The 27428-nt window shown below is 36.5% G+C and overlaps 1 protein-coding gene across 4 annotated transcripts in view; it reads right to left on the reverse strand.

The window, feature by feature from the left end:
* The window catches only part of ARHGAP15 (Rho GTPase activating protein 15), a 599315-nt gene extending 573246 nt beyond the window's left edge, over positions 1-26069 (reverse strand). Inside the window, exon 1 of one of the 4 annotated variants that reach the window (XM_029934637.1) lies at positions 25939-26066. The gene's annotated coding sequence lies outside the window, so the exon portion shown is untranslated. Of the gene's footprint in view, positions 1-25938 lie in introns of all 4 variants that reach the window. The other 3 variants (XM_029934639.1, XM_029934638.1, XM_029934640.1) reach the window with 3 other exon arrangements.
* Positions 26070-27428: the final 1359 nt, after the last annotated feature.

Genomic DNA, 27428 nt, shown 5'->3' on the forward strand with positions numbered 1-27428 from the left:
CTCTCTCTCTCTCTCTCTCTCTCTCTCTTTCTCTCTGCCCTCCCCTCCCCAAATAAATAAACTTTAAAAATCCTTAACTAAGTTAATTAAATTAAGTTGCTTATTTTGTTCATACTTTAATTTTTATGTATCTACATGAGTCATATAAAAATTTATCTAGTTGAGAATAAAAGAGCTATTTCAATAAGACTTGAAATAAAAATTTTAATAAAAAACCCCTTATCTCCACAATTCCATAGAAAGATAATAACAGCTGCTTTGATGAGAACGATTTTAAAATGTATCAAATCTGGCTATTAACGTAGACATAGGGGATCTTACTTTTACATCTAACTAGAATAAGATATACAGTATTCTATATAACTTTTTCTAAAAAGTAAATGCATTCATCATATACCCCAGTACAGGATAATGGGGTTTTGGTTTTATTCTGTGTATTATGTATTACTGAAGCTATTAATTTTTCATACCCAATCATAAATTATTTCAAAATAACAAAGCAAATCTAGGAATCTTTGATATTTATGGGGATGCTACTAATAAAAGCATGGGTTTTTCTAGACTAAGTAATACTAAAATCTGTATGGAACCACAAAATATCCTGATTAGCCAAACCAATCAAAGCTGGAGGCATTACAATTACAGATTTCAAGATATACTACAACGCTGTAGTAATCAAAACAGTATGGTATTGGCACAAAAATAGACACAAAAATCAATAGAACAGGATAGAAAGCCTATAAATAGATCCACATTACATGGTCAGTCAATCTATGACAAACAAGGTGAGAATATACAATGGGGAAAGGACAGTGTCTTCAGTAAATGGTGCTGGGAAAATCGGACAGCTCCATGTAAAAGAATAAAACTGGACCACTTTCTAACACCATACACAAAAATTAACCCAAAATAGATTAAAGACCTGTGTGTGAGGCCTGAAACCATAAATCCTAGAAGAGTACATGGGCAGTACTTTCTTTGACATCACTGTAGCAACATTTTCCTAGATCTGTCTCTTCAAGCAAGGGAAACAAAAGCAAAAGTAAACTAGTGGGACTACATCAATATTAAGAGCTTTTTCGTAGGAAAAGAAACCATCAACACAACAAAAATCAACATAATGGGAGAAGATATTTGCAAATGACATATTGATAAAGGGTTAGTACCCAAAATGTATGAAGAACATATTTAACTTAACATCAAAAAACCCCACAAACAATACAATCAAAACATGGGCATAGGACCCAAATAAACATTTTCACAAAAAAGACATATAGGTAGCCAACAGACACATCAAAAGATGCTCAACATCACTAATTATCAAGGAAATGGAAATCAAAACCACAATGATATTATCTCGTACTTGTTAGAATGGCTAAAGTCAAAAACACAAGAAGTAGTAAGTGTTGGTGAGGATGTAGAGAAAAAGGAACCCTTTATGCAGTGTTGGTAAAAATGTATATTGGTACAGCTGCTGTGAAAAATAGCATTAAAAATCCTCAAAATTTAAAAATATAAATGCCATTGATCCAATAAACACCACTACTGGGTACTTACCCAAAGAAAACAAAAACACTAATTCAAATGTTTACAGCATCATTATTTATAATAGCCAAATATGGAGCCACCCTAGTCGTCCATTGATAGATGAATAGCTAAGGAACATGTGGTATACATATGCAAGGGAATATTATGCAGCCACAAAAGGGCTGAGATCATGCCATTTGCAACAACATGGATGAACCTAGAGGGTATCATGCTAAGTGAAACAAGCCATATTGAAAAAGACAAATATCATGTTTTTCATATGTGGAATCTAAAAAACAAAACACGAATAAATGGATAATAAACAACAAAAAGCAGAATCAGAGCTCTAAACACAGAGAACAAAGTGATGGTTGCCAGAGAGAATAAGGGTGGTGGTCTGGGCAAAATGGATAAAGGAGAGTGGGAGATCCAGGCTTCTAGTTATGGAATGAATAAGCCACAGAAGTAAGAGGCACAGCCTAAGGAATAGAGCCAATAATATTGTAATGGCATTGTATGGTGACAGGATAGTGGTGATCAAAGCATAACATAAACTTGTCAAATCACTAAATAACATTATGTGTCAACTATACTCAAATTTAAAGAAGATTAAAAATTAAAGCACAGGATTTTACAGGGTACATTTTGTGAATAAAGTTAGGATAAATGAAGGAATGAAAACCTAAGGATTGAGTTTATAAGGGTGGCCTTGACTGGCTGCATAAAATGGAGCCACAATGACTTCAGGTGGCAGCACCGTCTCTACTGGTCACTTTTGTGATCTTGTGTAATCTACAGACCTCTGTTTCATCATTGGACAAAAATGATAGTGAGAAGACAGAGTCAGCCAACGGGATTGCTGCGCTCACTTCTGCTGCTTCTCACTTCTGATACTGATGGACTCAAAGTCTGGAAGATCTTGCAGCTTTTACAGAGCTCAATTATTTTATTTTATTTTTTTATGTTTTATTTATTTTTGAGACAGACACAGAGCATGAACAAGGAAGGGCAGAGACAGGGAGACACAGAATCAGAAGCAGGCTTCAGGCTCTGAGCTGTCAGCACAGAGTCCAACGCAGGGCTTGAACCTATAAACATGAGATCATGACCTGAGCCAAAGTCAGACGCTTAACCAACAGAGACACCCAGGTGCCCCAGAGCTCAATAATTTCAGGCAGATAACCAACAATGCAAAAGCTTTGGTATGACTTGCTCCCTAAGGAATTTAGGTATAGGTTGAGAGGAATCTATGATTAAACATATAAGTCTTTTAGAAAAATTCTGGGTTGTCTTCTGAGTACATTCAAGCCTTGATCTTTGATTTATTCAAATTCAAACTCAAAGGATGGTGTGTTTGTAATAATGGTGAGGGAAAGCACTTACGCTAAAGCCACTATCTTCTGACCAAGAGCATGAAACCACTGTATTTACATAGCCTTGCCATGTGCCATTTATAGAACACATTGCTTCCTCAGAGTCTGCACAAATTTCAATGTCAAATCAACATTTGCATTATTGTATTAATTGCACAATCAACTCATTATTTGCCAACTGATGTGTTACTGTCAAAAGGCTGGATTACTTAAAGGGCCTCTTATCTGGCTTTACCACCTATTTTCCTGGGGACAGGCTGCAGAAAACATTTTCAGATTCTTCGTTCTTCAGGTGTTTCTATTAGGCTGACTTCTTTTCTACCACAGTATTAAGGTGACTTCTCTCTCCTCACGCTTTCTCTTCTCTAGCTAGCACTTCCTTTCCCATCTGACCCCATCCTCACATCAAAAAACTTTGTTGATACCCAAAAGCATTCTAGTTTTTCTCATTATTCAGCTTCCCTAGTATTTGTGTTCTACAATGGCATTCACTTTATACTATTTCGTAACAGTTCTCATGTTTGCAAAGATTTGATGGTTTCTAACTTTGCAGGACACTACTTTGCTCTGAGAAGAATACACAAAATGAAACAAAAACCTCCTCTTAAAGATTTCTACCAGCAGAAAATAAATGATCCTTTCACATTTATGCAGAGTCTCCCAAGTGGCGTGCACTATATCAGAGGCTGGAGATTGTATGTAGGTATGTATGTATGTATGCAAGTATGTAGGTATTAAATATCAAGGGCCTTACAGGTTGGTGAAGGTGATAGAGAAACAAATCAATAATTAAATGAGAATAGAGTTGTGCCCAGGCGGGAAGAGGAGCAATGGCATCAAACTCAGGCGGAACTTGGAGAGAGAGAAAGTCTGCAAAAGAAGATCAGTCGGTGCTGGTGCTAAGTCAGGGCAGGTTAGGCATTTCAGGCAAAGGGCTCAGCACTGCAAAAGTATGCAAATAGCTGTGAGGTTATAAGGCAAATATTGAAATATGCCACGAAGGGAAAACATAGTTAACAAAGAACTTCAAGGAAAAGGGAAATGATAGATTTCATGAAGAAAATGACACTTAGCTTCAGTGTGGGTGAGTCTGTCATCTTAGTAGCCTCTCATGGTGCTGGAGGATTGACTGAAAGTCCCTCCCTTCTAACCCCGCAGTGCTGTGAGGGGCGGGTGTTCTAGACTCCCTGAGGGAGTGATGAAGGAAGAGGGCTTTCCTTGGCATCACCCACACGTGTTGTATAGATTGAGTCAAGGCAGAGGTAAGCAGGACTGCCACCCCCACACCCCCCCGCAGGACCAGGGGTGTGCAAGAGGAAGGAGAGAGGACAGAGGAGGAAGGAAATCTGATAGACTGAAATGACAGCTGTACTAATGGCTGTGGCACTTGTCACTGTTGCACAAAGTAAGTCAGACATGACTTATTTTCATCCATCCTGTTCGGACCCTCCTACCAAGAGGATAAGGCTGTTATAAGCCAAATTTTTCAACTTTCATTTGAATTTAACTTCATAGCCCTTTCTCTTTACCCTCTTCCAACTTCTCATCTTCTCTTTGCCTGCATCCTAATACTCTACTGTTCCCTTACCAGACACCCTGTTATCCTTTTCATAGTTTGGTTGGCAAGCCTTCCCTCCACCCCCCTTCTTGCTGCAGTGCCTACCAGGCACATCTCATGCACAGGGTCAAAAGTTCTGGAACCGCACCATCCATTCTTCCTTGCCTATCTCCTGTAAACATCCTTCCTTTCATTTAGTCACTAAGACATAGATGGGAGGGAAAGAATTAAACCAATGAACATAATGGTAAAGATGGATGATCAGACTTCCCCTTAACCTCAGGGAAGCATTTGTCTGAATCTCAAACTGGAAACTCTACTAGCTATGTGGGAGAAATCTCTTGCAGTAGAAGAGCCTTGCTCAGTCTACTCAATGTATGATCTTAAGTGAAATTAGGGGGTAGCGTTTGTGACTTGGGACAAGATAGTAGCATTGCATTCTGGTAAACGGGGTCTCCTGGAGTTATGTGATGTGATGGCCCTGCCATGGTCTTCTTATTTTTGAGAGGTTATGAAAGAAGGTCCTAGAAGAACAAACTCCATCCTGAAGCCAGTCATAACTAAAGTCAAACAAAACCCTCTCACCCCAGGGACTAGCATGACATGGCTCCCAGAATCAGAGAGTGAATATTCCAGGAACATACATATCAATTTCACAATATGCCACTCAGAACGGCAAAGAAGACTTCCCATTTGTGAGTCTTCCTGTATTATTCCAGGAATGTTTACAGGGGGTTGTAATCATTCTTTTGTTCCACCCCTGTTTTCTTTCCTCATTGACCCTAAAATTTTTATATTTCATAGAGTAGATTGTAAAATCGATAATATTTGTCCATGCTTACTTATATTCAACTTAGTGGCATCAAAAATTTTGCTAACTACAACTTATATTAAGATTCATGTGATCTAGAGGCTTATTCAGTATTCTATTTGTTCTTCCTATAACATATCATCTACTCATTATGATTATTACAATAATTATTATCAAATTTTTTTAGAGAGAACACTGTTGGCTTACACATTTATATTCTTACAGGAGGCACACAGAGCCTTGGTGAATGACTAATGAAAGTATTGAAGAATTAGTTCATTTTTCATGTGTCTAAAATATCCACTGATTTCACAAAACTCTCCAAATAAATATCCTACCCCTGAGTTAGAAATTGAAGTGTGAATCACTTAGGACTGGCTTCACAATTTCTCTAGACTTCCTGATTTTGTATGTACCAAGTGAAGAACAAGAAAATTTGGTGATATTGCATTAGTTCCACTTTCAATATTGCTTTAAAAACAGGAAACTGTGATGAGAATGCACTTTGTAGGAGCCACACAAAGTGGCTCTGCTCAACAGACCAGGTTCAGGGGTATTCTGGGCCAGATTCACCCACTAACGCTGCAAATACCCAGATAGGAGTGAATGTGATAATTCATCTAATCATAAATTTCATAGCCGCTCTGTCAATTATTTGTTGCACTCTGTTAATTACACTAAGGCTTACCAGCTTGCCCTTTTGAGTTAGAAAGTGTATTTTTGACATCTCTTTCCCATCAGCAGCATTAAAAATAAAAATGTATTAAGACTTATTTGAGCTAGGAGAAAATTGGTAGGCACTATGATATCATATCCGTGTTGCAGAGCAGAGAAAACTGAAGTTCAGGTAGACTGAGTGTCTTCCCCTTGGTGCCACAGCCTCTTTCAACGTAGATCCAGTACAGAACCCACGTCCTGCATCTCCAAACATTGTTGCTTTAGTCATAGATCCCCCAGGTCAACTGGAAACCATGTATGGAAAAATAAGAGCCCAAGAATTCCAAAGGAAGTCTGAGATCAGGGAGGTAATATGACCATAGTACAACCATGCTAGATATATGTCAGGTACATTTTTCATGTAAATGTTTATGTGTCCCTGTGCTTCCTTACAAAACAATAGAGACTTAATAAAGGTTTCTTGAATATATAAATGGAAAACACATGTAAAAACCAGTCCATGCCTGTGTACACAGTCTAGCAAAGCATTACCCATTAGAAAGTGCCTTTGATGAAGTCTATTCCCGATTTTTTAAAAAAATGCATAACTCACTCTGGCCAATGCTTCTAAGGTCCACTGAACTATGACTATTGCATGTTAAGTTGGGGCAGGAAAAAGAAAGCAATGGTTTTCATACCTTCTGAGGCCAATACTTGGAAAATAATATGAGTTTTTAGAAATAAGAAGAATACCATATTTTCATTTTAGAATAACCCTTTTTTTCTTTCTTACAATTAAATGACCATGTTTAATGATGTCTTAGAATTTAGCAGGGTTATTCATTCTGACAATAGAGGAAGTCTGCCTTGAGTTTCAAATTTCTTTAGGTTCTTAATGTTATTCTCCATGGAGAAAGACTCCCTTCCCTGGCAGGGCTTATCACAGAAGATAACTGGGAGGAGGAGGGTCTCAGAGGCAAGCCCTGAGTATCCCCAGGGAATCCCCATTCCTTGGGTGTCAGCCTAGATTTTTCAGGGCGTGGCAAGTGAGCTGTCTGCTCACGCCGCCGACCACCAAGAGCTACGGTCCGGCAAACACACAGCAGCCCTCTGTGGCCATATGACTCCATTCCTTTTCCAGAATGCGTGGGAAGTGCTGTTTCTCCAGGTCGGCTAGGGAGGGCAAAGAAATGCCACAGACAAATATTACTGCCCCGATAAATTCATTTTTATCCCCTGGAAAGATCTTATGTTGATCTGTGGTAGCGCACGGTCTGTTTGTTCCCCCTTGGAAATGACTTGTGGCTATGGTGGCCCCGGTAATGTGTGGCACATCCTTTGTGCTACACTTTCCTGACAGGTCAGTAATTAACTTGCATTGCAATTGTTTGTCATCTCCACCACTGCAGCCATTTACTAAAATAACATTTTAATTTCAGTTTCCTTCCAGTTCACTTTCCTTTTCTTTTTTCCCTGTGGCTTCTACATCTCTATTAAGTCTAATTTCCCCAGACCACTTCCATAAGCGGAGAGAGTGCAATAAAACTCAGTTTCAAAAATGTCAAATATAATGAGAAAAGAACATCATAGTAAAGGAATTTGACCATAGCCACCCCATTGGGTAACATTGTCTTTGACTGGGCAGGTGTTATATATAGGAAATGTGATAATAAGGCTTCACATTTATTTAACTTAACCTAATCAGGGAATGGGGGTGATATGCTGCATTTACTGACAAAGTCTGGCAAGTCAACTGCATGGATAAATTGTAATACAGTTATTGTCATTACCCATGGGCATTCCAAATGGAGAAAATAACAAGCAAAACATAGTTTTTAAGTAGAATAAGTCCCAGGCAAAATTGTGTGACAAGCCACCTCGATATTTTTTTAGACTGTGGTATCTTGGTTGCCATCTCTCATCCCTTGGGCACCTTAGCTTTTTAAAAGTCTCCATCTTATTGGGAGAAAAGCATCTTATTTTACATTTCAAGTATTCATTGAGCCTTTGCCCTGAAAAATAAACTTATTGGGTCCCACAGTTTCTACAAAAATTATCGAGAACCTTGCGGCAGACACAAGCATGCTTGCCTACCATGGAGTCTGGGAAGAGTGCAATGGAGGATGGAGCTGAGGACAATTGCAAGGCGAAGGTGACACTTGACCTTGGGGTTATATAAAAATAAGACCCAAGAGGCAGAGAGGGAATGTCAAGGGCAGCACAGGCTGAGATCACAAGACTTAAGGAAAACAGGAGTGAATATTTACAACAACCAGTAGAGGACGGGAGGTGGGAAAGCTAACTGATTAGGGCTGGGTGAGGAGGATCTTGCCATTTCTAATAAAAATTTTGGGTTTTGTCTTATAGATCCTGGGAAACTTTGATGATTTGTTTAAGGCATAATCCCCTCCCAAGAGATTTGGTGAAAAGCCTCCCAGAAGAATGGATCCCCAGCCACAGAAGAAGGGTAATGTTCTCTCAGGATGCTCTTAATTAATCTCAAATCATAATAAGTTTCAAAGCATCTATTTATAAACACTGATCTTACGATAAGAGCACCTGAGTAGTGATCTGGGAAAAAATAATCCAGAACTCTAGGAACCTTACTTTGAACTTCCAGGTTCAAAGCATTTTTAATGCTTCTGGTCACCAATTAAATGAAGAGAAAGAAGGAAAGACTTCACTGGAAGGACAAAATGAAGCACTTAAGGAGGAGAGATCAAAATGTATAATTATATCTTACTAAGGGCAAAGAAGAAAACTAAAATTAAGATCAGAAGAACTGCTTTTGGATTTTCTTCTGGTGATCAGGTAAGTAGTAAAAAAAAAAAATTGAAAAGCAAATAGGAACAAAATGCCTGTACTATTGTAATTATGTTTAGCCAGCATAAGAAATTTTATGAAATGGCAATCTCCTTAGATACACAGGAGAACCATAAGGGGCATAAGTAATGCAATCTTCCCTCTGTTTCCTCTGTCAGCTTTGACCTAATCTAGCAAGAAATGCTGAGCCATTTTCCGCCTCTTGCATACAAGTATCAATTAAGGGAAAACAGGGTGACTATCTTAGTGACTGGATGATGAAATGTCACTTAAGGAGAAAGCATCGGCTGTAGAACAAGTTGCTCAGCAGCCACAGTATTAGGAAACACTGACAAACCAAGCACTCAGACACTCTCTGGGACAGAGCCCGTTCTCTGATCATTGTTGGAAGAGTATCAAGTGCAAAAAGTACATTTCAACCTGGGGTTGCTTATTTCCTGGGATTTCGTGTTCCCTAGCATTCATTTGTTTCCTAAAGGATGTGACTTAGTTGCAAAGCCCTTTTATCGTGCTAAGTAAATCTAATCACATGTGGATTGCAGTACACCAGGATCCCTCTATCTCTATCTTGGCCTGTCCAGGTTAAAATATGGGGACGCTGCGTACTGCATAATTAGTGTTTGATGGTAATTAGCAGGAGTCAGTAATTGACAGTAGTCAAATATGGCTGACATTTGTTTTATTTAGCAAATTTGTTCTTGTATCCGATTAGTCTTTCCCTAATGCTCGTGTCTTTAAACTCTGAACTGATTGGATTGGATTTTAGTGCCAAAAGGACATGTCTGAAAATGGGACAGTAATGTCATAGTCCATTGTGACAAAGACAACACTATTAAAATATTTAAGTACATTGCTTTTAATGCATTTAAAAATTAGGTTCCTGCTCAATTATATATGCATAAAATACATTTTAAATAGTTTGTGAATGTATGCCCATGTTTGTATATAAAATACAATGAAGTGCCACAAACTGAATACATTTGTGTAATCGCGCCCCAAACAAGAACCTTGACAGTATCTGCCCTCCAGAAACCCTGAAGTTTTCTTCCAGTCACTATCTGCCTAATCCACCAAAAAGAAGCATTATTCTGTCTCTGTTTTGCCTATTTTTTAAATTAATATAAATAGAAAACCTATGGTATGTACTTTTTATTGCTGAGGTTATTTCACTCAAATGTCCATTTGTGTGGCTGACTGCTACATAATATTCTTCTGTAAAGTGCTTACAAAAAGCTTCTGTTAGGTTCTTTGTCCTTTTCTTACTGATTCAGAAGAGTTATTTGTGGTTCTGGATATAAGCCATTTTTATTTACATATGTTGCAATAATGATCTTTTCCCACCTCTGGGTTACTTTTTACTCTCTAAGTATAGTTTTTTCATTAATAAACATTCTTAATTTTAGTATTGTCCAATTTATCATTTATTTACTATTATTAGAGATTTTTCATTCTCTTTAGAAATCCTTGCTTGATCCAAGGCCACAAAGACTATTTCTGTATTATCTTCTAAAAATACTGTTTCAACTCTTATTTTTAGAATTGCAATTCCTCTGGAAAGAATTTGTGTTTGATGTGAGACAGGGGTATCTTTCTATAGAGATTATGTATATGTGTGTGTATGTGTGTATATATATATATTTTTTTTATTAGATAGATCAGTCATCTCTCATGATTTATTGAAATGAGGAAGGACCAAGATCTGGCTCTTCATCTGAAGTAAACAGATACTGAAGAGCTCTCCAAACCAGAAATGTTCATGAGAGATTCAGTTGTATCCAATTTTTACATATATCAGGAAACATTGGCAACTGAGGACCTAAGCTGAATAGAAAGATTTATCCAACAGGCCAAAAACCACAACACTGATAATCTGAGAAGGGCTATAGACAGAAATTCATATTTATGGACCCTCATAGACTAGGAGGTTTGTTACTAAGTATCAGAGTTCTGATTACTGGGTATTTTTTTCAGACCCAGCTCAATTATCTGGAAGGGAAGCTGGCAGGAGAGAGGTAGGACCTCAATCCTAGCAAGGGAATGAGGCAACGAATGACCTGGTTACCAGAAGAAATTGTGGTTGAGGACAAAGCAAATGCCTAATGAGGAAGGTATGACTTGCTGAAGGATCGGGACTTGTAAATAAGGGAAACACACCTGGTATATGCATCACAAGTGGAGACCAAAGCCATGATCACGTCTAATTCAATACTGAACTCACAGAACTTCATTCCACTGGAATTAGCTAAAGATTCCATGCAGTAAGCTAAGATTTCTCCTAGGAGTTAAGGTCAGAAATGACCTCAGCTGGAAAGGAACAAATGGCTTTAGTAGTGAGGAGTAGGAAAGCTATAGAACAGTGATTCTCCAGTGTCAGTATAGGAAGCTTCATAAAAGCACAGATTTTACTGCACATTCCAAAGACTCCCATTCAGCAAGACTGAAGAGGAGCCTGAGAAACTTCATGTTGGGCCTTCATCCCTGGTGACTAAGACACACGCTGAACTTTGATGAGAAACAAGTCTATAGGATTATATCAAGTTCTTTTTTATTTTATACCTGCAATGTTTGAAGATGATTACTAATTATTATAGTATTTTTCTTCTTTGACTCCCACTACTTCTCAGTTCATATTGGTTAACACTGTTGCTCTAATTATGTTTTCTGGGAATACATTTCACTCTGGAATAGGTTGGGGGTTGGGGAAGTGGTATCGATGATAGTTGGGAAAAATGAGAAGAGAAGTGATGAGGGAGCTCAGTAGGTAAGTACTGCAAAATGAATTCTTTTACATAAAGGAAAAACTCAACAGGGTCATACTCCAAGCAATCTGGGTTTATTATGAGTGTTTCAGTGTCAATGCTTTTTTTTTTAATGTTTATATCATGAACTTGGTAAGTGGAGTAAAACAACATCAATTTAAACACTTGGAAAACTGTTATCTTGCTTCTTAAACATCAAAGGATATTTGGTGTAAGGACAACCAAATTCCACAAAATATTGTTTTCACTCAAATTTAATCCAAAATTTGGGAGCAGTGAGGCTTCCTTTCATACAGCCAAGGATATCAAAATGGCAAAAAATATTTGCTAGTTCACATTATTTTAAATTGAAAGTTTTTGTCTGAGTTTTTCAATTGTTGCCTTTGAACTTCCAAGTATATTGTATATCTTTTTATTTCTAGGCTGATTAATTAAAAAGATGTTTTGATGCCTTAAACTCTTGGAAGAGCTTCAGCTGCATTAGCAGGACCTACATCCAGGAGTTTTTGAGGGAATAGATCCCCTATTTAAGCAAGGTGTGCTTTGCTTCTCTTTCCTCAAAGTAGAATTCAAGGGCCTCATTCCAGGAGGTGAGAGGTAGGGGAGATGGTTAGATACAATATCTAGCACAATATCTAGGAAATTAGGTTCCAGTTAATTGAGTGTTACTATAATTTGAAGTAGTGGAGTATATTAATTGGGGCTCCTAACAAAGAAAAATATAGAATTTTGGCTTGGCTGCATTGAAGTCAAAAGGGACTGCATAAAATATTTAAAGTTTGAAAATGGCTATCAGGATTATCTTTTACCTAAAAATCATTGAACAGTAATTTGTGTCATAACTATTTCTGAAACTTAACGATGCTGATCTATTAATAGACCATATGTGTGATGAAATGGGCTATACAACCACACCCATGCTACATTTCCCCATCTAGTACACTGCGGATTTCACACTTGTGTGTGTGCATGTGTTTAAATTTTTGTTATTATTTTTATCATCATCCAAGGTGAGACACCACACAAGGAGACAAATCTTTTATCTCTCCTACAACAACCATTCAAGAGTCTATGTTCTGGTCCATATCTTATATCATGTGACTTTGAAAATACCAGGCAAATTAAAGATGACTATATTTGCTATTATTTAGAAAAGCTAACCTTTGGGAGACATCTTTTAATGGTTAAAAAATGTTTTGAGGAACATGAGGAATAGAACAAAGTTCTTTCAAGTTAAGAAAACAAACCCACTCCTGGAAAGTTAGACAAACAAAACAAAGACCTCGGTGAAAAAAATCCATACAAAAATGCATGCATTTTCATAGAATAATCTAATGTGCTACTGAATCTCTAAGCCTTTATTAGCATTTATTTTGGATATGGAAGTTATTTGGGGGACTCTAGTTCTTTCTAATCATGACATTCTGCTCCTGCTTTCTTAGGAGCAGCTATAAATTCAAGAAGAGGTGGAAAACTGGCAGACTGCCAACCAAATTCAACCCACAGACATATGTTGTTGGGCCTGAACAATGTTTTACAATGTTTTGAATCAGTTTGCAATTGAAAAGTAAGGATTTTTATTTTTAAAAAAAGGTGCAGATCTGTGTGTCTTCCCTTGAAAAATCAGAAGATATGGAACACTGGGTTAGGGTAGATGGTTACTGTCAGCTGTGGGTATGCAGTTCTTCCTGATCCAGAGTTTCTCTCCCTTCCCACTTTATTTGCATCAATATACTGACTGGCCAGAGGGCATTTGTGACTGTGACCCATGGTGCCAGTCATCTCTATAAGTATCGCTCTTCCGATGTATGGTAGAGCAGTTTCTGCATGTTAAATCAACATCATTTTCTATATTTTATGATTTTTATACCTAGTCTGATTAGAAAGAGAGAACAACCCAAGAGACTGAGGCAGTACCACTGATTTAGAAAGAGGTTCATCAGAGATTAATATTATTTCCTTTATTTGTATAACTTTCTCTGCGTGATCTCAAATTACCAAAAGTCGGATACTGTGCTGTGCTCATTGCTATTGCTAAGCAAGTTCCCTTCCCTCTGCCTTTCTGCTCTGACCTCCTTTATTGTTCCTATTAAATGTGGCAGATAATTATATCCTGACTTCAATTGTTTTCTGTTCTCTATTTGAGTTGTATATCTCTTCTGACCAAATTGACTGTGGGTTCTTTAAAATCAGGCACTATATCTGTCAGCATTGTTCTATTCCATGTCAAGAGCATTTGGTGCCTGTCTGAAACCTCATCTCTAATTCCCTGGTACCATGAGCTTTTTCAACAAGTTTAAGTTGGCCACCATGTTAGAATGGTTGTGATCTCCAGTTCCAAGTCTCATTGGATTCTTTTTTCTTAATGTTCATTTATTTTTGAGAGAGAGAGAGAGAGAGAGGGGTTGAGAGAGCACAAGCAACAGAGTGGTGGAGACAGAAGGGGACAGAGAATTATTAATGGGCTCTGTGCTGACAGCAGATACTCCGATGCAGAGTTCAAACTTATGACCTGAGCCAAAGTAGAACACTTAATTTACTGAGCCACCCAGATGCCCCATGTCATTGAATACTTATTTTTCTTTCCTACTTCTCCACATCAAAAGATGCCAAGTGTACCTGGGATACAGTGCATCATGGGTAGAGGAAATCAGAACAATCACAGCATCTTGCCTTCCTCACCTTCCCTGCCTCAAATCATACTCTCTATACCCATCTGCCATGCTGACCACTCTCTAGTGTTCCTTTCAAGCTGATTTCTCAGCCTGGAACTATGGCCCACTTGCTAGTCCCCTTTCTTAAAACCAGACTTCTAACGTAAAGCCCTCTGTCCTGTAGCATACAGCCAGTTCTCCAAGGACAGCACCACCACTGAAACTGGTCAGTCACCTCCAATCTCCATGCTTGGTCTCATTCATTGGATCCCCTAGTACAGACTGCTTTCAAAATTGGGATTGAGACTGATATATTTACTCAACTTAAATACATAGAATCCTGAGCAGATTTCCTCAGGGAAAAAACAAAACACTTCTAATGCTTCTCTACCTGGATCAGCAACTTATACTCTGGACCTACCAAATTTCTTTCTCATTTTTTTATTTCTGGAATAATTTTGCTAGGACCCCAGCATATCTGCTTCTGAATCACTTATGTCACCACCTAACCAACCTAGAAAAAAATTAGATAAAAAGTAGGTGAGGAGAATTCTACCTTTTTCTCCTTCCTTGTCTCCATAGCTTTTCTTTGCTTCATTTTAATTTCAAGTCCAAGAGTCAATGGTTGCCCAGCACTTTTTAAATTGTTTTGTGTGATGGACATTAATTCTTCAAAAACTTAAAGGTCATTTTTGGTGAGGACACATCTTGAGCTGCTCGAAGGAAAATTTCCATATCAACCAAATTTGGTAAATAAACAAGAAAAGAGCCTACTTTCTTCTCCCCCACATGGCTAACTATATTCTCCCACACAGCTGTACTGAGGAAATGAAACTAATAGCAAGAAATTTCTCTTGATGAGTTTCATAATCTTATCATAATACTTAGAAGTGAAATAAACCAAAATCATCCCCATATGATTTTTATACCATAAGGAAGGAAAAATATGGTCATCATTTGAGTCTCGACAACCTGCTAAAAGTTACTACTACGGTTACTATTCTCACTACATTTAACCTTTTTAAAGCAATTACTATGTGCTACCAGCTAGGCAAATTTCTCTATGTACTTTTTTTTTTTTATCTTGTGAGGAAACCCCCCACTTTATAGATGAGAGAACTCAGGCTTCAAGAGATTAAGTAACTTGCAAAATAGCATATATAACAGCTGGCAAGTGGTGGAGCCTGGAGATTTCAGAGAGGCACCAAGTGCCACATTTTAGGGGCATTCGTTCCCTTCTTTCCATCCAAACAATTAACCAAATGTTGTTTCAGAACTTTCTTTTATTCCTTACAGTGTAAGATATTAAGAGCACATACTAGGAAATCAGAAGACACTTAGGAAAAATATATTCACAACATGTCCTGAAAAACTTAAATTTTTTTATACTTCATTATATTCTTCCATTAAACCTATGGCTTTTCATAGAATGCTTGCTGAATGACCACATAAAATAATGTATACGACCACTTTTAATACTCTAAATAGAATATAAATTGATAATAGATATTCTTTCTTGTGATAATTACCTTGAACCTAACCAACACCCTGAAGACACAAAGTGAATCCGAAATAGGCAAAAGAAAGAGTAAGAAAAACAGTAGTATGAAAAGCAAGTAAGACTCCTTTGGCCATAGTCTAGACAAGACTTAGTGGATGGCCAAATTAGTAAGTATGACAATAAATAAAATGGAGAGAAGGAAATCAATACCCCTAAAGGATGGTAACGGATTGGATGGGAATTAGCAGCATTCAGCAGTTCATTGAGATTCCAAGCTGACTCATTCAGATAATTTCAGGAATAGAGACATCTTAACTGAAGTTAGCAGGAGAAAGAGAAGGATTCTGTGGATATATTATAAGCTTAACTAGGGACATATTCAATTTCACCTACTGTTGGGGCTTCACAGGGTAGTATCAAGTAGCAATAAAAAATGAGGAACATAAAAAGTGGGGAGTTCCTGGGTGGCTCAGTCAGTTAAACATCCAACTCATGATCTCGACTAAGGTCTTGATCTCAGGGTTGTAAGTTAAAAGTCCTACATTGGACTCCACGCTAGGCATGGAGCCTCTTTATAAAAAGAAAAAAGAAAAAAGAAAAGAAAATGACCGGCAGTATTGGAAGAAAGGCTAAGGGCAAAGATAGAGATTTAAGGACCATATCTGAGGGATTTTATTTATTTGTTTGTTTTCAAGCCAGGTAACTAGAACAATTTAAATGTTCTGACAGCCACATTAGATGAGAAAAATGAAGGGGTGAAATTAATTTTAATAATATATTTTATTTAACTCATGTTAATTTTTTATATTTTCAGCATAATAATCAATGTAAAAATACTAACAAGATACCTTATCTTTTTATTTGTACTAAGTCTAGAAAATCTGGTTATTTTACATTCAATTTAGACAAGGTACATTTTAAACACTGAATAATCATTTGTGGCTAATTGCTATCATAACTGACAACATGATCTAAGAACGAATTTGGGGGATTTGTGGGCTGAAGGAAAACATAGAGTCTATAGGAGAAAGAAAACGAGAACCAGAAGAGGCACCTGCAATATGACATAAGCTGAGGCAAAAAAAATGTTTTCTTCCTTACATGTTGTATCACATCTCTACAGAAGGCAATATATGCAGTCAACAAGAATCAGGTTTTCCTGATTGTTCTACACAGCAAACAAAGTGGGGTCCTTTTAGACCCTTTCAGACATTAAGACCTCACGCATGAAGCCCATCATTTTTTAACCATTGACACTTACTAGGATTAGAAATTATAGCATGGCATAGTGAAAATAACATGGAGTTTGCCTAGTCATGGATTTAACTCAGATGTGCCTATAAATCACGACACACTACCAAATAGCTCTGTAGAGCACTACCAAATAGTTCTGGGCACTTACCTACTTACCCTTAACTTTATTATCTTTAAAATGGGAATGGTAACTTCTTTATGTGATTTTTGTGAATATCAAATGTTATTAGGTGTGTATAACACCTGATAGATACTATGCATTATACATACCGTAATCATAGTTGTGATGATTCCTGTCAATAATACCACTCTAGTTTTTGTATTGATGGATATCACATGCTACTGTAAGCATCTTGAGAATGAGAAAATATGGTCTATATTTTGTAACACCATTCTACCTACCACAGTGTTGGAGACATGACTGGGCTAATCAATACTCATTTTTCCTCCTACATCCCACTTCTCTTAGGACCAGCATCCTGGTATGAATAGATAATATTATATGGAGACTCAGGTTACTTGTTTTTCTGGTGCCTTTCGCAGAAAGATGAGTAAGGGTTCCATGGCTCAGATTCTAGCCTTTAAATTCTTGTACAAAATTAACTAATTCAGAAAGATAAATTAGCAGGAACAAAATTTCCCCTTGACTCAGCACCCAATTTCCTGAGCATTCTACCTTTCAGAACTCTTTTCAACAGATACCTTGTTTGATTCTAAGTGTGATCTTACATCAGTAGACACAAGAACGAAAAGTTCTCTAAGTTTCTAAGAAATTTGTTTAAATTAACATTAAAGAATTTCATTGTAATACCAAAGTTTTATTAAAACAGCTTAAAATTTAAATGCTTAGAAGTGATTGGTGTTTTCCATCTGTTTGTGGAAGTATGTTTTCAGATAGTTATTTCTTCTGAGTTTCAAAAGGGCACTGCAGTATATAATGAAGGCAAGATTTCAATACAAACTTTCATCATTGCAAGGTTACTCAAAACATATCTATCAAATGTCATTTGTTTGAAATATGTTTCAGCTTCTCTTCCCCTAAATTTATCCTATTTTTTTCCAGACCCAGGAGTTCACAAATCTCCAGAAAGCCTTCCCTGATTCTACAATCCAGAGTCAACTTTTATATCATTTATCCTTTCACTAATCAGATACTCACTGAGTATTTATTATATGCCGACAGTTGTTCTAGGTTCTGTATATCCAGTAGCAAATAAACAGTCGAGGTCAATATGCTTAGACGATTGTTTAAAGTTGAATATAACCACTAACCAAGTTGAAAAAAAAAGAATTCCCCATATCCAGAATGCTATTTAGAGAAATGAATCCAAATAATGAGAAAGAGAGGGTCTTGCAAGTCATGAAAGGAGACCCTGAATTAATTTGAAACAACAGAAAGTCATTTGGAATTCTTTTACTGGGAAAATTGTATGATTTAAGTCTTAAGAAGGCCACTTTGTCTATTTCTTGGGAAATGAATATGGTATGAAAAGTAGAAACAGGGAGATGAATCAAGAAGATTCTGTAGTAACAGTAGTAGAAATGGTAGGAGGTGACTGAGCTTGGGATATTTCAATGAAATAAACATAAATCCCTTGCTTCATGTCTAATTAATTCCTGCTAAGACAAAGCAGGAAAATAAAAGCCCAAGGTACACAATCAATATTTATAAACACAAAAATAGATGAATAGATTTAAAAAATGGTTCATGTGACATTTGATAAAAAATCAATTTTAAAACAATGATAAAAATAAATTGTACATAAAATGTAAAATAAAAATGTTTTATTTATTAGATTTCCTTTTTATCTGCATCATTTCTTCAACCAATATTTTCAATGTTTGTAAGACTTCCAGTTTTCCTGCCCATAGAGGATACTTAATTAATCAATTACAGCACAGAAAAACATCTTTAGGGCTGAAAAATCTGACTGGAACATTCTAGAAGTTGCTACCTCTTAAACCTTCTTGAGTTCATTCACACATGTGCATATCAAAATTGCTCCATATGTTTTGTACCATTTTTCTCTCACTTGAGATCAGAAAGTGAATTGATGAGTATGGTTTTATCTAAACTTTTATCTAAAAGTTACTACATGTCACACATTGTAGTGTATTCATTTAGGAATGAATTTTTGAGGAAAATTCATTATATCAACCAAAACACAAAAAATAAAGAACAATTTGTGTGAAAAGAATATTTAACTTTTCAAGAGCCACTACTGAGAAAAGTTAAGTAAACAAGATCAAGGGAGCTAAATCAATATTTTATTTGCTCTAGTTATTGTTGATGAACTGAATATGGTTTGGGGCAGGAAATGTGTGGGAAAGAGTAGAATTGATGGTAATTCTAGTTTATTGTCCCAAGCAGATAGATCAATAGTGGTGCCATTAACTGAGATGGATGAAAATAGGGAAGAAACAAGTTGAGTTAGGAGCAAGCAGGGAGTAATTAAGAGGTTAGTTTTGAACATCCTCATTTGGAAACCTCCATAACACATTCAAGTGAAGATGATGAGTAGCCAGTTACATTAACAGTTTTGGTACCAAGAAACAACTTCTGATTTTAAGCCCTAATTAAATAGAGATAATACTTAAACTCATGGTACCAAAAGAGATTCACCTAAGAGGAATAAACTTAGGAGAAAAGAGCTAAGAATACAAAGACAGAAATCTGAAGATTAAATGCAAGGCATTCAAATATTTAAGGCATTGAATGATGACAAAGATTTATCAAAGGAGACAGAGAAAGAGCATCCAGTTAGGTTGTGGGAAAACTGAAAGACTGAAACGTACCAGAAGTCAAATGAAGAGAGGGGTTCAAGAGGGAAGGAATGTTCAATTGCATCACATGTAGCTCAGAAAATAAATAATATAAGACATATAAATGACCAAATTGCATTTGGCAAAATGCATCTGGGACTCTGACAATAAAATGTTCTGTGATATCTCTAAAGCACTGCACTTATGCACATAGATCCATACTTAAATTCTTGTGTTTGTACACTAAACTACTTAAAAAGTTTGCATTGGCATACTGGTTCTTTGTGCCCCCAATAATACCTTCCCCAGTACAGTGTACTCAGAGTTCAAAATTATCGACGGAATTCAATCAAATTGGGCTGATGCCCACCAGAAGAGAAAATCAATTTAAAAACCCACAATAATATTCTGTGTAATCAATAAGGCCTATTTTAAAAATAAGATATTCCACTTATTCTTTAGCATTCCATACACATTCGCTCTCATCAGACGAGCTTTCTCACAATTTTGGAGGAAATGGAAAGCATGTATTCCCTCAACATCCTCTAATCACCACATCTTTATATCCCATCATCCACATATAAGCTCATTAAAATGCTCTTCCTTCTTTTCCAGGTTAATTTACCTACTTGAGCTACTGATCACACCCATCTGTCTTAGTCTCTGAGAACTTGTTGTGTTTCTGGATATACATATTTCCCTTGTTTCCTTTATTTCCATTCCTTTTCTCTTCCCATTCACTTCAACATTCATGTTTCATCCCTTTTTAGCTACTACTTACTCGAAGCTTTATAAAAGGAGTGTTTAAATAGGTTATCCCTAAGTTCATACTTGTTTGACTTCTAAGGCTTGAACTTCACTAATGCTTTTGGTCTTTAATTATACAATTGAGAAAGTATAATTATCTTATTAAGAAAAACAAGTAGACCTTTAATCTTCTAAAAACAACAGCAATATAATAACAGAAATAGCAATAAAACTATATGGAGATACAGTTTTCTATGGATTAGCAAAACCCAAAAAGCTTGGCAGACAGCCATTGAGAAAACCGTAGAGCTTCTACCAGAATTCTCACTAGGTGCTGATGGAAGTTCAAAAAGTTACAGCTCACCTGAAGGAGAGTTTGGAAATAACTATCAAAATTATTTTATCTCTTGCCTTATAAACAAACAGTATCCCTGGAAATTTATCCCACAGATATATTTCAAAAGGCACACAATTTCATGAACACATTCCTTGCACTAGCAAAAATTGAAGACACTCATGACGCTTAATAAATTAAGTATGGTACTTCCACACAGTGAAACACTGAGAGTGGATTGAGAGAGAGAGACTTAAACGCTTCTTATTTTCACTATGGAAATAGGTCTAAGATATTACTAAAAGAAAAGCAAAGGGAAGGGGTATGTATAATGTTTCCTTTAATATAATAAAGGAGGGTATGTGTGCATATGTTATATATTCATATATGCATATATGCTTTTTGCATTAAAAAACTGAAAAATTAAAAAAATAACCATGGAAAGTGGTTGTCTATTGGATTATAGCAGAGGTGAATAGGGGTATATAGAAATGGGAACTTCATAAATATTTTTTCTAAAATTTTTATATTTAGGTTTTATTCTGATTCTGAACCATCTAGCCCGATCATCTCTTCTTAAATTTGAAACAAACAAAAGTCAAAAATATTTCCATAAACTATAAAACATTTTTTTTTATAACCACAGCCCATATAAGGACCTGAAGGCACCTGGGGAGGGGAGCCAGCACCTGATGTTACAGGAATATCTACCTTCACTGATGGCAACCATTTCTGTAAAGGGCCCTAAAGAGTATGTCACCAACAGGAAACACATGGAAGAAATAAATAAGTCCTGATGCTGGACAGCCCATCCAGATACAAATGTGGACATTCAAATGTGTGTTTCCCCTGCTTAACAATACTATTGTTCTTTATAACCCTTAATCATAATCTGTTCAGCAGGCCAGTCCTATCAGGATCTCAAACTATCTTTCTGGCCCTACCCCCCTCCTGCTGCTAGTAGCTAACAAAACTAGACAATTCACTCTTCCTCTGATGTTTTGTGCCCAAGCATATCCCCTTCCTGTTCTCAAACTCTGAATCCTACCTCTCTCTGAAAACTACTACAGATCTTTCCTCCCAAATTGTCCTGATTTCTCTGATAGGACATAATCAAAATGATGTCACAACTGTTAACTCTCTGCTTAATTGCCTGGTAAATAACAGAAATACAAAATGTTTCACAAATTTATGAATCCTAATAGAACATTCTTTATATCTGTTTAAAATACTTGACACATTTCACTTGTATCATAAGCATTAATATAATAATCCTACTAGATTGTAGACTTTTAGAAGAAAAATATTGTGAGACAGGTGTTCATATATGAGGTACCTCTTGAAAAATACTTTAAAATTCAGTTTAATTGCAATGCTTCATTCAAATCTACCTTTAAACTGATACTGTATATCTGTCTGATAATGAAGTGGGGTGAATTTGAATAAGCAGTGTTTTTAAATGTGACCATAAGTGCTTGTGTAGTAGAGTCACCTTTCTTCTAAGGAAACCATTTTCCTTTCTCTATGTGAAGACCCCTCCATTCAGCTAAGATGTTGCCGGGTCAGGCAGCTTCACAGTGCAAGAGAAAGCCTGTGATCTAGTCCAGTCACTCCTGGGGTCTATGTCTTAGAGCCCATGATTAGCTCCAGTATGGTCACATGGCAAAATTCAGTCCAATCAGATCTTGATCTGAGACCTTTACTGTGTTGATAGGGGAAAGCCAATCTTCCGCAACAAGGTCTGAAAGGTCGAGTGTAAACCTAAAGCTGTCTTGTCAACTCTGTAAGCTTCTGTTGGAGAGGGCTTATAGCACCATGGGGAAAGATATTAAAAAAAAAAGAGCTAAGTAATAAAGAAAATAAGACCCAATCTTAATTACCCTGTGTAGCTCCTGGATCCCGCCATGTCTGACTTTGCTTTCCTTGGATTTTTTGGTTCTACAAATTAATGTCTATCTCTGGTGCCTAAGGTAATATTAATTCAAATCTATCATTTGAAAATAAAGGCATTTTGCCCACTCTAAGTTGAAATGTAGAATACATATAAGTATATTTTAAAGTCTAGCTATATAATACTTATCAGGCAGTACAAAAAAAAAATATGCTTCTGGTACCCAAAGATTTAAATTCAGAATATTAAGTGATTTTTAAAATACATATATATTAAACAACTAATTATGTTGAATATTTTCTAAGTGTATGGGAATATCAAAATAATCCTAAGACATAGTACAGTTAATTTTTAGCCACTACAAGATGGTGTATATTTGTATAGGAATACATTATAGAAATGCACACATCTTTGCCAAATGTCTCCCCCCAACTATTTGCCACAGTGTGATTCTTTGCACTTGACTGACATCCTCAACATATAGCTGTTCTTCTGGATCCTATCTGTTGAGAGACTTTATTACAATTATGCCAGGGGCCCCTGGGTGGCTCAGTCAGTTAAGCATCCGGCTTCGACTCAAGTCGTAATCTCGCCACTCATGAGTTCGAGCACTGCATTGGGCTCTGTGCTGACAGCTCAGATCCTGGAGCCTGCTTCGCATTCTGTGTCTGTCTCTCCCTCTGCCTCTCCCCAGCTCACCTTCTGTATCTCTCTCTTGAAAATAAACATTTAAAAAAATTTTTTAATAATTAAATAAAATTATACCAGAAAGAGGAGGAGAGGCCTAACTAAGAAGTAAAAAAGAAACAAAGCTCCCCTGTGAGCATGGATTATCTTTATGATACGCCATACGTTCTGAGAAATAGGATGAGTAAGTTTTAAGGACAATGGGAGTGGAATGGAAGGTGCCAAGTGTGGTCTGTCCTTCTATGGACCAAGGCTGGGGGACCGTAATTAGGGACAGACCAGGCCATTCCAAAACAAAGCACTGAAAAAGAATAAAAGGAGGAATAGGAAAAAAGTCTTTCTAAATTTTTCTGAATGCTGGCCCTAAGTGGAAAAGCGTGATATACTTGTAATAAACCAGTTTTGAAATTACTTTCCAAATGAGATTCCTGCATTGTTTCATTTCACCAATTCACTTAAAATATGTAAACATGTAATAATCTATAGTACCTCATTTTAAAGTGACTACCTTTAAGATTTTATATATTCAAGGGGAGGCTGGGTAGCTCAGTTGGTTGGGTGTCTGACCAGCTCAGGTCACGATCTTGCAGTCTGTGAGTTCTAGCCCCACGTTGAGCTCTGTGCTGACAGCTCTGGGCCTGGAGCCTGCATCGAATTCTGTATCTCCCTCTCTCTCTACCCTCCACCGCCACTGGTGCTTTGTCTCTGTCTCTGTCTCTCTTTCAAAAATAAATAAACTTTAAAAAATAATAAAAATTTTAAAAAGATTTTGTATATTCAAGAGATAATGCATTACTTGTTTTTACAAATAATTCTGATAGTATCTTAGTTTATGTCTATAATCTCTAATTGTTGCTCTTTTTAAATCCATAATAAGCTACAACTATTTCATTCTTAATTTCATACATTCTTCCTACGATATTTATATCTTAATCTGACAGTTTCTGCAAGAAACAATTGCCTTACAAAGAATTTGGCTTTTACAAATATAAAATGGTTTAAAAAGCTGACATTTTTTCAGTGCCAAAGACTTCTGTGGATGCACTCTTGCTAATATGTAAGTACTACGTATGTTTATTCATGTGATGTTCTTTTATAATAAAATGAAATAAAGTAATGAAATATCAACCAAAACTATCTGAGTTACACAGCTTTTGTAGATGCAGAGGTTCAGAACCACAATATTGAAGACAGATTTAAATAATGCTTACCATTGTGTGAAAATGTAACAAATTGAAAAACTAATCAGAATATCAAAGCAAATACATATTACCAGGGTCTCCCTTTTTCCTTACACTCTAACAATAAAAGATGTATTGAACACCAAGTCCTAATCTCCATTTTTCTGTGATCCTTTTAATAGTCAACAAGTAACTAGCCTCTGTATTGACAACTGAAGAGGTCTTAAAATAGAATGTACTAGTATGCCTAATAATTTCCTACTAAATTGACCATATCAAAAAACATTTGTATGTGTCTTTCAGTAAAAGATAATAAAAGAAAAGAATTGTTGCCACTTATCAACTGCGTAACCATTTTTTAATAACACACAAAAAAATAGGTGTTGTGGGGCCATCACTTCCCCCATTCAACAGCACAATAAAAATAATATTAGGGAAGAGTCTATCATATCTCGAACTTTTATTAAAATTCTTTCAAAAATCGACACTTGGATTTATTTTAGGTTTTTGTCTCTGAGATTAGCAGCACTTTATATTTTTGTACATGTTATAGAACACAAACACATTTTGTAAAAGGAAGAAGTCAGTATAAAAGATAAGTTCTTGGCACTTTATGATTAACAAATCCTTTTCATTTCAAAGGAATTGTTTTGGAAAACTTCAAAGAAAGAAAATGATGCAATGGTATGAATAACAAAAATATCTCTCTAATTTGCCCCTTTTCCCAAAAGTAACCTTCGATAAAAGCAGCTATGACTTCTCTTTTAAACAGAGAATTTTGCTTATGAAATAGAAACTTGCCCTCATTTCGCCCTATATCTTAAGTAAAATTTAGACAAAAAATAAAATATTCAAGTGTCATAAAAGAGAGCTTTCTTTTGCATTTAAAAACCTCCCTGCTTTTTAATAGTTATTTAATAAACCACACACTTCATAAACTACAACTTTGCAAAGGTTTCTATTGCTAACACTTAGAGTGCATAACTTCCATGCTGCAACTCAGAGGTTATTTCTTACTGTTACAAAGTGCCTTTTTCTCTTTGGTTATCTGGAGCTTGATAGTACATACGTTTGTAAAACCATCAGTTAAAGATGCAAAGTCCCGTATTTTCTCTAGTAGTTATTTTTAAAAGCACTTTCAAACAAAAACTATACCTTATTTTGTCTTTTAACAGTTTAATACAAAACCTTAGCAAATGATTCTAATGTAGTCTTTTAAAGCACTTTTGAACTTGGCAGTTGCAAATATAAAAAGAATATTCTTTTCTACACCAAAGGAAACAAACGAAACAGATGTTTTAATTACGGATGAAAATACATTTTTATATCCACATTTGTATGTTCACACGAGTGTAGGACACCGCCAAACATTTTCAAGTTTAAATTTCATGTTCAACATAAAGTTATAATTTACTTACCTTTTCTCGGTGATCGCTTGTTATTGAAACTGCCATCAACTTCCAACTGTTAATGACTCTTTCAACAAAAACGGAAAACAGTAACGTCAAGTCACATGTCGTAAGAGGAGGCCTGTGTTGGACGCTGCTTGATTTCAGTGCTGGAGGAAAAAAAAAGGCGGGGGGTGGGGGGAGCCCAAAAACTTTAAAATAAAACCACTTCCTGCGTAGATACGGTTAACCACATACATCACGTCAATACTCGATTTGAAGAAATTGCCTTGTATAGTCAACGATGTTGTTAGTTTTCAATGTGCTTTTCAATTTTCAAACACTACTACATTTCTATAGGTTTCATCAATTCTGATTTAATGGGGAAAATGTGTGGTTAAAAATGTAGCCGGGGGAGGAGCAGGAGGGTAAGCAAGGAGGGGAACTTCCTCTTTCTCTCCTTCTAGCAAGAACTTCAAACCTAAGTCTCTGCTATCCTCTGTTGGCGTGAGCATGTTCACATAGATCAAGAGGCTCTGAGTTACTGGGGGAACCGAGAAGCGACTTCCAATCTACAGAGCTGATACTTGCAGCTCGCTCATGAACAGACCAACAAGGAGGTGCTTCAGTTACTAACTATAAGGTCTCGGCCAGGTTGCTAACAAACTTCAGAGAACACAGCCCAGGGCCCTGATGCCACCTGGAGGAAAGAAGGGTGCTTATCTGGCACATGCGGTGACACTCGCTTTGGCGGTGGCTTTCACACTGGTGTGTCCTCTCTAACAGTTTCCCAAGCAGTTCTGAAATCTGCTGACGAGATTTTTGCTCTAACCGAATGATTCTTTGTATGGCCTGATTTAAGAAGAAAAATAAAATAAAAGATGAAAAGGGTGTCATTTTTGGCAAGCCGCTTTGTGTCAAACTTCAGCCAGTCTAAGACATATTTTGAGGGGGGGCTCTCAACAATAACTATAGGACAGGCATCTTTATTGAACCACGGAGTTCAGGAAATAAGCTTCCGGATGTCCAGGCTTGGCTGGTTTTGTGAGATTTGCAGGATATTCACAAAAGGAAAAGCTCCTCTTCCAAATATATGAGAAAGTTAAATCACAATCTTTTGTCATACAAACCAATTAGGCTAGAAATCTGTGTAATAGCTCTCAGCGGTATGGAATGTTTGGCACACATAAGGACAATCTTAAAATATATATATATATTTGTTACATATGGCCCAAGTGAAGGATGGCATGTCCCTGCAAGTTGGTCTAATTTCTCCAAGACCTCTTTTTCAAAATTATATTTCAGACTGACCCTAGATCTTACTATCAGTTGCCATTCTGGGATGAAACTTTTTAAGTGTCTAGAGCCCTCAAGGTCTGTACTCAATATTCTCCTTAACACCGAGGAAAAACTAGAAAGAACATGATATTGAAAGGGAGAAAATCAGAATTCGGGCCTCAATTCTGACACTGCTATTTAACCTTGGCCAAGTCACTTCAGTTCTCTGAGATTCGGGTTAT

This window comes from Suricata suricatta, chromosome 3 (genome assembly GCF_006229205.1).
Source record: "Suricata suricatta isolate VVHF042 chromosome 3, meerkat_22Aug2017_6uvM2_HiC, whole genome shotgun sequence".
In the NCBI taxonomy this organism is placed as follows: domain Eukaryota; kingdom Metazoa; phylum Chordata; class Mammalia; order Carnivora; family Herpestidae; genus Suricata; species Suricata suricatta.